A 13565-nucleotide genomic window follows, 5' to 3' on the forward strand; every position below is an offset into this window, starting at 1 on the left:
TGAATCAATTTTCCAAAGAAAAAAAATAGAAAAGGAAAAGGACCAAAAAAAAAAAGGGTAAAAAACAAAAAGGTCTCCTGTGGTAAGTCTAATTAGGGGTGACAATTTTCGACACGACCTGAAAACACGACACGAATCTAACACGAAATTAATGGGTTTGGGTTGAGGTTTCGGGAATTCAGGTCAGAATCGGGTTGGACCCGATGAACCCGAAAAGAAAACAGGTCGATTTCGGGTCAACCCGTGGTGACCTGATATGACCCGATATGACCCGTTTACGAATTAAAAATAATTTTATCTAACTAAACTAAGTTATTCTTTTTTTCAAAGGTATTAATTACTTAATCCTAAATGAATTTATTTAATTTGTGTGAAGTTGAAATTATTATATTTGGACAAATAATATATTATATTATTTTTCTTTCTATTACTGTTTAAATTTAGTTTATCTTTTGTTCGGTGATAAAAACTTATACGGTGTTTAATTTATTTAGATTTGGTTTGGAATTATTTATTTAATTTTTTACTTGATTATCGTAATTAGTTTTGTGAAGGAAATTATTTAAAATACAGTGATAAATAATAAATTAAAATTAAGTTCGGGTCATTTCGGGTCGACCCGTCAACCTGAAATTTTCGGGTTCGGGTCAGCATACCTGACCCGTCACGGGTTGGCGGGTCGGGTTCGGGTCAACAAATTTTCTGCCGGGTTGACCCGAACCCGACCCGCCAACCTGATTTGGACCCGAATTGCCACCCCTAAGTCTAATACACAGAAAAATCCCCTATGGTTTCAAAATATACAACACGACACCTCATGCTTTGAACTAAATTGTAAAGCTGACGGAATCCGTTAAATTTAACGGAAATGACTTATTGGAACCTAAAAAAAAATTTTATGCCTAATTTTTATCAAATATACCTATTCTACCCCTTAACCCTCAATTCTCTCTATTTAGAGAATAAAACAAATGATTTTTTTGAATTGTCTTTTGCTTAATTATATCACGGCATTTTATCCATTTCCGTTAAGTTTAACGGATTCCGTCACATTTACAATTTAGTTCAAAGCATGAGGGGTCGTGTTGTATATTTTGAAACCATAGAGGGCTTTTCTGTGTATTAGGTTCATCACAGGGTACTTTTTTATTTTTTACCAAAAAAAAAAAGAAGTTGAGAATCGATCTCACATATTCCTTTCTCGTTGGTAGGGATTTTCATATTCCGGTTTCAAGCAAGTAATAGCTGTTGACTGACAGGGAATCATTCATTTAAAAAACAAAAAGGAAAAATAAATTTAAAAGAAACAAATGCACTTTCTTATTTGCATAATCATTCATCCACTCTCACTAGCAATCTCTCTTCTTCTTCTTCTTGTTTTTTTCCTTTTTTTTTTGGGCTAATGTTATCCATTAGGGAGAAAATTCTTAATTTGTGATGAAAAACAAAAGTTATACTACAAAGGGGGTGATTAGTGAAGTAGCTTCCACAAATGTGATCTTCGCATTTGTGAAATGCGAGTTCAGGTACCTCGCATTTCACAAATGCGAGGTAGGTGCTTTTAAAAAAAAAGAAAAACAAGCTACGGTTCTTCAGTTGGGAGCTCAAGAGATCGCATTTACAAAATGCGAGCTTATTTCCTCGCATTTCAGAAATGCGAAGTACTCAAGCTTTTTTGACCGAAAATTGGATTCTGACCGCAATTGTCTAAACTCAAGCTTCAGCCGTTTCAGCCTCCAAGACACGCTTCGGTTTCCCGCTTCAGCTCAATTTCGAATCTAATTTCTTAGCTGCTACCCATCAATTCCTCGCAGCTGGGTTTTGTTTGTCTTAGTTTGTCCGTCTATTTTCGTTTCATCTTCGCCGCTTCACCACACAGCTCGCCGCCGCTGCATTTCTAAGCTGCTACCCAGCTCAGATTATACCAGGTTTGTTTATCCTTGTTCCATTTTTTTGTTTAAGTTATGTCGTTGTTGATTATTGGTTTTTGGTTGCCCTTCCGTCCCCACTTGCCTCTGTATAATGAATATGTAGTGCTGTAATTTTTAAGCGTATGATCCGAGCTCGAATCTATAAAACCCAGAAGGATCCGACCTCGGATCGTTTGAAAAGCCAAAAATTAAAACAGCTGATCCGAGCTCTGATCCGACAAGTTCGTGTTGTATCCGAGACCTCGGATAAACTTCTGTTATAGTTGATCCGAGCCATGTCGGATCCGAGGACTTTTTGATCAGATACGACCTCGGATCTATTTAGGTGTTGGTACTAAACAGCTAAATTCCAGTACTTCACTGCTAAATTGCACCAAAGGCCTAAGTAAAAGCCTTTTTCTTTTGGTATTATCTGAAAACTGGAGTATAGTAAAAAAAAAAAAAGCCCTCGGTCTTGAAGTTCGACAGCCTATCTAATGGTCCCTTCTGTCACTTAATTCAGTAATTGAACCATGCCATTGTGGAGTTGTATTATAATCTGATATTGAAGCATGTAGAAAGTTTCCCTTGCTTCAAGTACTTTTATTTGGTTCATTGGGACGATATTTTGACACGATTGGTTACTTGGTGAAGTGAAGTGAGAATTTGACAGAATCTTCCAAAACATGTTTTTCAGTTGTTGAACACTTCTTCTTGTTTGTCTTGCTAGGTTAGTATAACAGGGTAACATAGATATAATAAGCATGACTCGTTCAATAATAATCTCCCTTGTCGGAATAATAATAAATGCTTGAACACCTCCCTTGTCAGAATGGGACACCAAAGTAACCCCCTTGCGTGGACATTTTTTTATTTTCTATAAGTATGTTTTCTATACCTATGTTATCTAGTTTACCAAGGGTTAAATTCTTTGAATTTAGGTGAATAGATCCAAAAAGGTATATCGGAACAAGCAAGATCTACGGGAACGAGGTGGTTCATTTGAACAAATCCCTCATTGCACCCCAGATCCTCTGCTCCAGTACCTTATGTTGGGTCTGTGTGAACTCCATCATATTCATATAGGTGCACATCGAGTTTTCGAAATAAGCCAGGAGACTTGAAGAGGCTTTGATTGGTACCACTAGGAAGTTGTCTGCAGAAGTGCATCTTCAGAATCTTCGGCATATCATTGGGTAAGTCATGTAGTTTTCAAGTAGATTTAATTGTAGACTTGCACATGTTCTAATTTATAAAACCTTGCTTGGATTCGTTTTATTTTGAATTCATGAATGTAATGTGAGACCTTGTAGTATAGTATATTTTTTAATTGCATGTTATGGTGGTTGACAGTGGAGCATACGAAATTATTGTTGTTTCACATTCTACTGTGTACATTATATTATTATTGCAGGCTTAAGGAAAATTCGCAGTTGGTTGTCTTCTATAAGATGCTTATTGTATGTCAAATTATTCTACCGTATTTGTAGTGCTGTAAATTATCTCATATTTGATGTCTTGTTTGAAAATCGATGTGCCTATGTTGGTTGGCAAGGAGTTTTCGCCCAGTTACAGGGGAGACTCTGTCAAAATTTGTTTAAAATCTTTTTGGGTGTTTTGGTTAGTGATTGCCTTAAGAGTATAATAAGACAAATTGGCGGCAATATGGACTCAAAAGGGGGGGTGCTTCTTTCCGTTAAATAAAACAAGACATCCTCGGAGATATTACGTACTATTCAATTTAATTAGGAGTTGTTGAATAACTTTTTGGCATTTGGATGATGATGATGTATAGGCGGTTAGAGGGAACATTAACTTAAAATGTTGACTAAAAATTTGTATACAAGACAAACTGGAATCACATTTGCTTGTACTACTACAAATGTGAGTTCTCCTTTGCTTGTACTACTACTTGTACCTTAAACACACATTTGCTTGATTAAGGTGAGTTCTCCTTTGTATCACACTTGAAACAGTAACAATGGATAGGGATTGTTATCTGATGTATACTCTTCTACCGCATGAGCTACTTATTTTATTCCAAAATAGGGATTCTTTCCACACGTATGTCTATAGAAAGACCTCTGCGCGTGTCTCTTTATTGGGGAGGTAAAATACACTACGAGGATGGGTCAATTTGTTACTTGCCTCGTATGTGCAACCGTACATTCTCTTTACGATGCAGGATTGGATATGATGATTTGGTGGATAGAATCTATGAATATATGGGGGTCGATAGGGGGCTGTTTAGGTTGAATATATTTCTCCGCCAACCTTGTGGCCGGAGCTCTTATAACGTGTCCCCAGTGGTTGACGATGAAACTCTTGCGATAATGTACGATGTATGGAATGAAATTGTTCCATACACCGCAGAACTGTATATCGAGAAGGATGAAAAATTCCAAAATCCTCGAGTCACCGGGACATTCATTTCACCAAATACTAATTTAGGTCCGATGATGTCACTTGTCCATGCATGCATGGATCCGACAAGATTTCAACCAAGCTCTAGTACAGCAGTACCTGAGACGGCATCGGTATCAGAATGGGCACATGGAGATTGTGGTAGGGATTCGTTAGAGCCACGTCTTACATCAGGCTTAAGGACGCAAGTTGAATCTGTTCAGGGCCTAGACTCGATTCAAAGTTTTAGAGATCCAGAATCGCCGGATCATCTTGGTAGTTATGGCTTGGATTTCACTGCCGGTCCAAGCCATTGCAACAGCCCCCTAGATGATGATTTGGAGCATGACGTGGAAGATGTAGAGGAATCTGAGTCGGTTGATGTGTCAGGCAGTGACTCAGATGGCGAAATTGGACAACATGGAGTCCACCTGGATCTTGAGAACCAACAGCCTTTTGATGCATCTAGCAACCCCCTGTATGCTCCACGAGGATTGAAATTCTTCTCTAACCTTGGAAACATAGATGAGGACGAGTATCTGACAGATGACGATGAGTTGGAGCGTATTGTGACATTTAGTGAGGAAAATAATAATATAAGGCTGCATATGAGATTTGAGAGCAAACAACAGTTGAGCAGGGCTATTAGAATGTGGTCTATCACTCATAATAGGGAGTTTAGGGTTGTTGAGAGCAAGAGAAACACCTGGGTTGCCAAATGTAAATCCGCAATTGAAAGGACCTTCACCACTGAGGCCGACTCATTGGAACCTCCATGCGACTGGTGTGTCCGAGCAGTGAAGAAAAAGACACACGGATTGTGGCAAATAACCAGGTGGGTGAACGATCACAATTGTGTGGGTGATTTGATGAGTAATAGCAACGCTAGTCTAACATCTTCGGTTATTGCTAGACACGTTGTTCACAGTATTGAAGACGATCCTGGGTACAAAGTAAAGAACATTGTCAGTGATGTTAAAAAGGTGCTGAAGGTGGATGTTTCTTATAAAAAGGCTTGGTACGGCAGACGCAAAGCTATTGAACTTGTTTTTGGTTCTTGGGAAACAAATTTTGCCGAACTACCAAAATATCTTGACGCGCTTGTGAAGTCGAATCAGGGTACCGTTATCAGGTGGTTACACCATTCTGATAGCACGGATCACGTGAAGACATTTAAGTATGTGTTCTGGGCCTTTGAACCGGCTATTGATGCATTTCACATGTGTCGGCCGGTAATATGTGTTGACGGCACTCATTTGCGTGGCGAATATAAGGGCAAACTACTTGTTGCCGTGACACAGGATGCCAACAACCACATTATTCCAATAGCTTATGCCATAGTCGACGAGGAGACCATTTCTAGTTGGTCTTGGTTCATGGAGCAACTTAGATACCACGTCGCCCGCGATCGGTATCCCATTTGTGTCATTTCAGATCGGCATCCCGGTATTATTCATGCTATGGCACATTTTGACTATTGGCAAGAACCTTTGGCCTTTCATAGGTTTTGCCTACGACACGTTAGGAGTAACCTAATGACTCACTTCAAAGGTTTGAACCTAAAAAAGTTGTGTTGGGCAATGGGAAGGGCCAGACAGTTGCGCAAGTGGAGGGCATTAAAACGAGAATTAAGGAGCACGTTTCCAGATGCATGGACCTATTTGTGTAACATTGAAATCGAGAAGTGGTGTCTAACTCATGACGGTGGCCATCGTTGGGGTATTCTCACAACTAACATGTCCGAAAGTTACAATAATGTACTTAGAGGAGCACGTCACTTGCCTATCCGGGCTTGTATTGATATGACTTTTCATCGGACAGTAGAGTTGTTCAGAACAAGAAGGAAGGACGCCAGACATTGCCGTAATCCATTTCCTCCAAAGATTTGGCGAAAGTTTAAGAATTCGGATCAGAAAGCGGGAAGCCACAGGGTTGTTGAGTTCGATGGCTCTTCCGGGGTGTATAAAGTGGTGACAGGCCGCCGTGTGGACGGTAAAGGGGGCAATATACAAACGGTCAAGTATTTGGAAAAATCTTGCTCTTGTGGTAAGTGGCAGTGCTACCGACTTCCCTGTTCCCACGTGTTGGCCGTGTGCAGGCATCGCAGGGATAATCCTGGGGCGCTGGTAGATCCGCAGTTAACAAAAAGGCGATGGACAGTTCAGTATTCAGGAAAGTTTAACCCTTTGCCACATCCGGATACTTGGCTCCAACCGGATTGGGAGTTGCAAGCAGATCGCAGTAAATATGTTGCCCGTCGGGCGGGGAGGGTACGAGCTAGAAGAATTCGGAATGAGATGGACGAGAGAGATCCAGAGGAACCAAGAAGGTGTACAAATTGCCATCAGCCGGGTCACAATAGAAGAAATTGTCCTAATTTTAGAGTTTGACATCATCCGTTTCAGGGATAGGAACCAGTGTACTGAACGTTTGCTATGTCATTTTGTTGGATTATGGAATTAATATGATTCATGAGACGATATTCTCTAATATCAGTACTTTGGCTCGTAATATTTCAGTGTCATTTTAAGCATCCCACTATTTAAAGTGTTGCATTAGTTTTAGCAACTACCAGTCTACTAATACTATGTGTAGTAGCCTTATATGTTACATAATGCATTTGCAGCTATTGTTTTCTATATGGCCGACATTCCTACACAAGCAGCCTTGCATCCGGGGCCATTCGTGTATGATATTATCTCAGCAGGCACTGCACACCGGGCACATTCTATATTTCACGGGCACATTGTAGGTGAGCAGCTTGATGTCAGGCGATGTGATAGGCACTTTTGGGAGCATACACCTATCCCTGAGCCCGTTCGACAGTATATTCGATTGGCTGGCTTTGAAGGGGTGCTTGACTGTGGATATATGATGCTCGATCATGCTTTGATCACTAGTTTGGTGGAGCGGTGGCGGCCCGAGACGCATACATTTCATCTCCCCGTTGGAGAGACTACGGTAACCTTGCAGGATGTGGAGGTTCTGTGGGGTCTACCCATAGACGGTCCTCCAGTTATAGGGATTGATACTCCTCATACAGTTGAGGAGTGGAGGAATTTATGTGAGGAGTTGATTGGATTTTATCCAGCGATGTCAGATTTTGATGGGCAGCGGCTTAAATTAGGATGTTTATCTAGAGTATTAGATATAGAGTTGCCACCTGATGCTTCGGATGTCCAATGTAGACAGCGGGCCCGTGTATACCTGCTCCTGCTATTAGGCGGTCATTTATTAGCAGATAAGTCCGGTAACAAAGTCCCCCTATTGTATATGCCATTACTACGAGATTTGGAAACTGTTGGGCAATATAGTTGGGGAAGCGCGATATTAGCAACTCTGTATCGATCATTGTGTAGCGCCACATCTCCCTCTAGATCGGCAATTGCGGGACCATTAGTTTTGCTTCAGGTACATTTCCTCCAGATTCAACGTGTTAAACTTTAACTAGGTGATGATTATACGGTCAATTAATACATTCAAATATTATAAATTACAGCTATGGGCGTGGGAACGTATACCAACAATGCGCCCTGATCGTGTGCAGCCGTTAGAGCACTATCCTGGTCCATATGGAGCTCGGTATGTATATATCAAATATATTTTTGTAATACTAATACGAATCAACTATCTCCTTTAACAAATATTTTCCCAATTCGTTCCCTCAGGTGGAATGTTCAATTTGATGTACACAGAGTGGCAAGACATGTTGTATCTGTATTCCGAGATCAGTTGACAGGCTTACGTGCCCGAGAGGTACACTAATTGTCTTTTGATGTCATTATGATTGGTCTTTGCCGTTATATTTCAGTAAGATGTTTAAAATTTATATATATATGTTGGTTGTATGGCAAAAAGATTATGCTTGAGTATCGTCAAAATGGTTGGATTGGCAGGGAGTTTTCATCCGGTTATAGGGGAGGTGCTGGGAAGATAAATTAAAAATTAGATGTAAAAAATGAGAATAACTATTGTGATGTATTGTATGTATGGCGAAATGGAATAAGTATTGGCTTTGCAGTTTATATGGCAGCCGTACTCGGACGATATTCTCGCATCTCTGCCTGCATATTGTACTGCAGGACGCGGCATTTGGAGATCGGTCACGTATCTCATATGTTGGAAAGTTGTCGAGCCACATCTTCTGAATCGAGTTATGAGACAGTTCGGATATCATCAGCCCGTGCCTGATCTAAGATTGACCGATAATCAACAGGCACTGCATTCTCTTGATCGTCGTGGCAAGGGAAATCAAGACTGGATAACTAGACATGCAGCATATATTGATGTGTGGACTGATCGGCCTATGCATGTGGAGGACGGTGCTGTAACTGAAGATCCTACCTATCCGTCCGATGAGTATCGTCAATGGTATCGCGAGCGGACAGTGCTATATATTTCAAATCCTACTAGGCATCCCGTTTATCCGGAGGGCTTTCAGGGTGATAGCGCTAGAGCACAATATCTAGTAAGTTTTCCTTACAATTACTGAAAGAGATCCTTCAAACAAACCCCAAGTTGTTAAGATTTAACTCTATTCTAGCCGACTCATCCCAGCATTATATCTCCAGATGGATGCTATGTCTCAAGTATATTACATGGCTGAGACCTGTCTCGCACAGAGTGACGAACAGCACACGAATTATTTTAATGCCATGAAGGACTTTGCATCCATGACATTGGAAACTGTAGGGGAGTCATCCCGACTTGCATTTCGCCCTCCACGAGTACCCCAGCAAATTCCGCAAGCAGCAGACCCTCGTCGCGTTGAAAGAGCTCCTAGGAATGTTCACGGTGGTCAGCATGGTGGTGGACGCCGTCGTAGACTCCGGTCACCAGACCCCACCGTCCAAACTGGATGTGATGGAGGGTCACAGGCTACCGAGCATCAGGGCATCCCTAGGTCCATTGGCCATCCTAGGTCGCCAGTGCCTATGGCGGAGTTTACGCCTCTTACAGACTTACATCTTGCAAGCGGTGAACAACATGTAGGAGGTATAGATGAAGGCCCAAGTTCTCAAGCTATTGATGCTAGACTTGAGTCACAGATTACTCAGGTCGATGTTGCGATCCCAGTCCAGCCACGTCGAACACAGAGAGTGCGCAAACCCAGAGGATGTGGCACTCATGGAAGACTTGGACATCATTGATATGCTCCACCGGCATTTTATAGTTGTTGTTTGCTTCTCTTTTTGTTTATATTCTTTAGTTTGGCGAATAGTAGTTTTGGTATGTAAAATATTTGGACACATTGCTGGAAATATTGGTTGGATTAAATGTTGTGCATTTTGGGTTTGCTGGCAGGGAGTTTTGTCCACTTTTAAGGGGAGACTTTGTCAAATTAAATTTTAAAAAAATTTAATATTACTCAAACGGAAGTCACAATTGTAATGGAATTGTAAATAACACATTGCAATCAGGAAATGTGATGATTTTAAATTTAAATATGATAACATGCGCATTAACTAACTACTTGAAAGGAAGGTGAACAAAGGTAAAAGCGAAGTTAGCCAATTGAAGGTGAAGCTCTGAAAAATAGCTGTAAAACCTGTGAGAAAGATGTAGCAAAACGGCTCTGCCTGTTGACGGAGGAAAGAGACAGATCCGCGCCTCGGATCTGTCTACTGATAATGGATACGAGCTCGGATCAATATGATCCGAGGACTTTCCATTTTCATCCGAGGACGGATCCTAAAGACTTCAAAATCACTTACGCCAGGAGTACAGACGAGGCCTCGGATAGGTGTTGTTAATATGGATCCGTGCTCGGATCCAAGTGATCCGTGGACTTTCCAGCTATGATCCGAGGTCGGATGTACGATGACCTCGGATCTCTTACTCCAGAAGTAGATCCGAGGCCTCGGATCAGTTTTGTTAACACCGATCCGCGCCTCGGATCCGTGTGCAGCAACACCTACGCTTTATTTTTTACGGCTTTCCTAAATTTGTACAATTTCGAACCCTTAAATAAGCGAATGTCGACATTTGTAAATGGCAGCCCCCTTGTTACCCAGTACTTGATTCATTGGAGCAGAAAAGTAATAATATTATTCTTTAATTTAGGCATCAATTTCTTTTGTCATTTAAGCATAATTTTGTCTCGGATTTGGCCTTATGGTGAGGGAATCAAGCACTTACTAACGAAATTAAGTGAAAATGACAAATATCATTAATCATGCAAATTTCCAAGCGAGGTAATTTTTCTTATTTAACCGAATATACTTCATAAAAACTAAAAATCCTAATTGCATAATGGTTCATTCCAAGCAAAATGAGGACTAAACCTTCCCAAAAAACATATAACATTCTATCCAATGGAAGAAATAGACACTTAAGCATGGAACATTTTGGCCATTGATTTGAAATATTGGAAAACTTTTGCCTGGAAGATCAAATTTTGCCAGAGTAATCTAAATAACGTTGGATGAAAACTCCCGACCAACAACCTCAATTTCACGGAAATTAATCTCATGACAACATTTCAGAGACAAATTCCAACATTTTTAACCATACACAACTGCAATTATACATTTCAAAACACAACCACCCATAAGACAAAGTAATCACTCCCCCACACTTAAAATCTACAATGCCCTCATTGTACAGACATGTAGGAGACAATGAAACTTCCCTCAAAATGAGTGGTCATGCAATTTGATGCCCTTCAAACCTCACAATCATCCCAATTCTGTCCAAAATGAAACAACAAGGGTACCAAACTACATAAGTTGGACAAGATAATCCAATAAGAAAACTACAAAGGTTGTCTTAACAAAAGAAAAGCAAAATAGAGAAATAAAAGATCCAAGCCGCAACGGAGCGTCATGGCTGCTCGGAACGAGGGTCTATTGCCTCTTCCGCTCCATGACGACCCTGTGAGGTACCAATATGGCCCTCCTCCTGATGAGGTGTCGGAGTACCAATATGGCCATCCGCTCCATGAGGACCCTGTGAGGTACCAATATGGCCCTCCTCCTGATGAGGACCCTGTGAGGTACCAATATGGCCCTCCTCCTGATGAGGTGTCGGAGTACCAATATGGCCATCCGCTCCATGAGGACCCTGTGAGGTACCAATATGGCCCTCCTCCTGATGAGGACCCTGTGAGGTACCAATATGGCCCTCCTCCTGATGAGGTGTCGGAGTAGGCGACCGGCGGATGTTGAAGTGTTCTTCCATCGCCCGAAGACGGCGATCATGCCTGTCTAGTCGCTCCGTCATCCGTCTCTCCGTTTGATCGATACGCTCGACGACTCGTCCCTCCATACAGCAAATGGCATTTAGGAGCTCTTGCCATTTTGATCTCGGAGGAGGTGGCGGTCGAGGAACAGGAGGAGGAAGAGCTTGCTGCGCCTCCGCCTCTCGAGTTTCCGCTTGTGGTTCAGTGTGCGGAGGAGGCTGGGCGGAAGTCGATGCCTCTCCAGTGTCTCGAATGAGAGCAGCTCCAAAATCCGTAGGAATGCCCAAAGCTTTGAGTATAGAGGTATTAACCTCCTCGACAGACCTAGTGACGATAGCTCGCTCGGTTCCAAGAGGAACCTTGACCTTCTCAAAAATGAGGGATAGCAGTCTTGGAAACCCGAAGCAGGTCTCGCCGGCCCTCATGCGAGCTGTAGTCCGCATATAACTGATGATAATGCTGGGTAGAGGAATGCCGGTCAGCTGCGCACCTACACCATGCATCATCTTGTCCAAAAAGTAGAGATCACTATTGCGGAGCTCCCGTTTTCCACTTTTTTTTGGTACCACATTGAAGGCAAACAAGTAGAAGATTAGGTGGTACCTATGCTCGAATGAATCGGCGTAAACTGTAAGCTTCTTCGCAGTTCCTCTCTCTCTATACTGGCCCTTGAGGCGTCCAACTGCCTCTCCCACCTGCCAAGGGTCTCGCGCCTTGAACTCCTTCGTCAATTTGATATCTTGTCCTTCGTCTTTTAGTTTGACGAAGCATCCCAGTGTTTCCCGAGTTAGAGCCACTCTCTTGCCTCGAACCCACGAGACGATGAGATTGCCACTGTGGCTTTCTTTGTTTTCCACGTTGGCATAGAACTCCCGGACCAAGGTTGGGTAGTAATGCTTGGGAAGTTGTAAGATGTTCTCCCAACCAAGGCGCTTGAATGCTGTGGAGATGTGGTAGTGTGCATCCACTTCCGGTGCCAAGTGCTTCTCGATGATAATCTCCTTGTCTAAGCCGAATTCATACCATTGTTGGTTTTCAAGCGAGGTGAATCGAGTGGTATCGTAGTCCGGAGGTGGCTCGTCACGGCTAGTAGACGCGGTCTTCCGGCGAGAGCGAGGTGGCGGCTCTGGTGACGGAGATTCCTCTTCAGGTGACTCCTCATGCAAGGAAGGTGTGTGTTCCTCTGTCGACGAAGATGGAGGTGTCGGTGCTCGAGACCTTCTTGTGCGAGCCATAATACCTATACCAAAAGCAAGATGAACCTTCATTAGAAATCGTAGAAACTTGCTCGCACGTATTAAATAAGAATTTAAAAAAATTTCGGCAGAGTTTCCCCTTGAAAAAGGGCTAAACTACCTGCCAACATTTACCAAAAATTCAAGCAAAAAATCTACTTAAGACCTCACAAATACAATTCTCACATTGAGAATGAATATTACCAACAAGGTTGTCATGATACGCTAAATACTTCCAATACTTTGACAATTAAAACCATTTGTAAGATTGGAATAAAATTTGAAAGTAAAGTAGACTATCAATGACACTATGCTATAACATTAAGCTTCAACCATCAATTCATCGCAGCGTCAAAATATGCCTTACGAAAAACATCTTCAATTCAAACAATTCTCAACTTTTGGCACTTTGCTTCAAACCAATACATAACTACCCACTATACTTACCACAATTTATCATCAATTTGCATAAAGATGCACTTATTTCAAGCAAACAAATGCAAATTATACACCAAAACAAGAAATTGCAAACAAAAGTCTAGTGTGCTTTCATGACAAAAATTATAAAATTTCTCACCATATTAACAAATTTCTCAAATCTAAGCAAACAACCATAACTAAATGTATATATTATCCCTAATGTAACACAATTGTATCAAGAAATTTCAACAAATAAGCTTTTATCACAATTACTCAAAAACTTTAAAAATTATGCAAAAATAGGAATTATAAAATCTCAAAAGAAATTGCAAATTGTTACCTCAAATGTAAAGGAGGATGCTGGAGGATGATAATGATGAAAAATGAGGGAGAAACAAGTCCGATTTTACCCACAAA

This window comes from Coffea eugenioides, chromosome 10 (genome assembly GCF_003713205.1).
Source record: "Coffea eugenioides isolate CCC68of chromosome 10, Ceug_1.0, whole genome shotgun sequence".
In the NCBI taxonomy this organism is placed as follows: domain Eukaryota; kingdom Viridiplantae; phylum Streptophyta; class Magnoliopsida; order Gentianales; family Rubiaceae; genus Coffea; species Coffea eugenioides.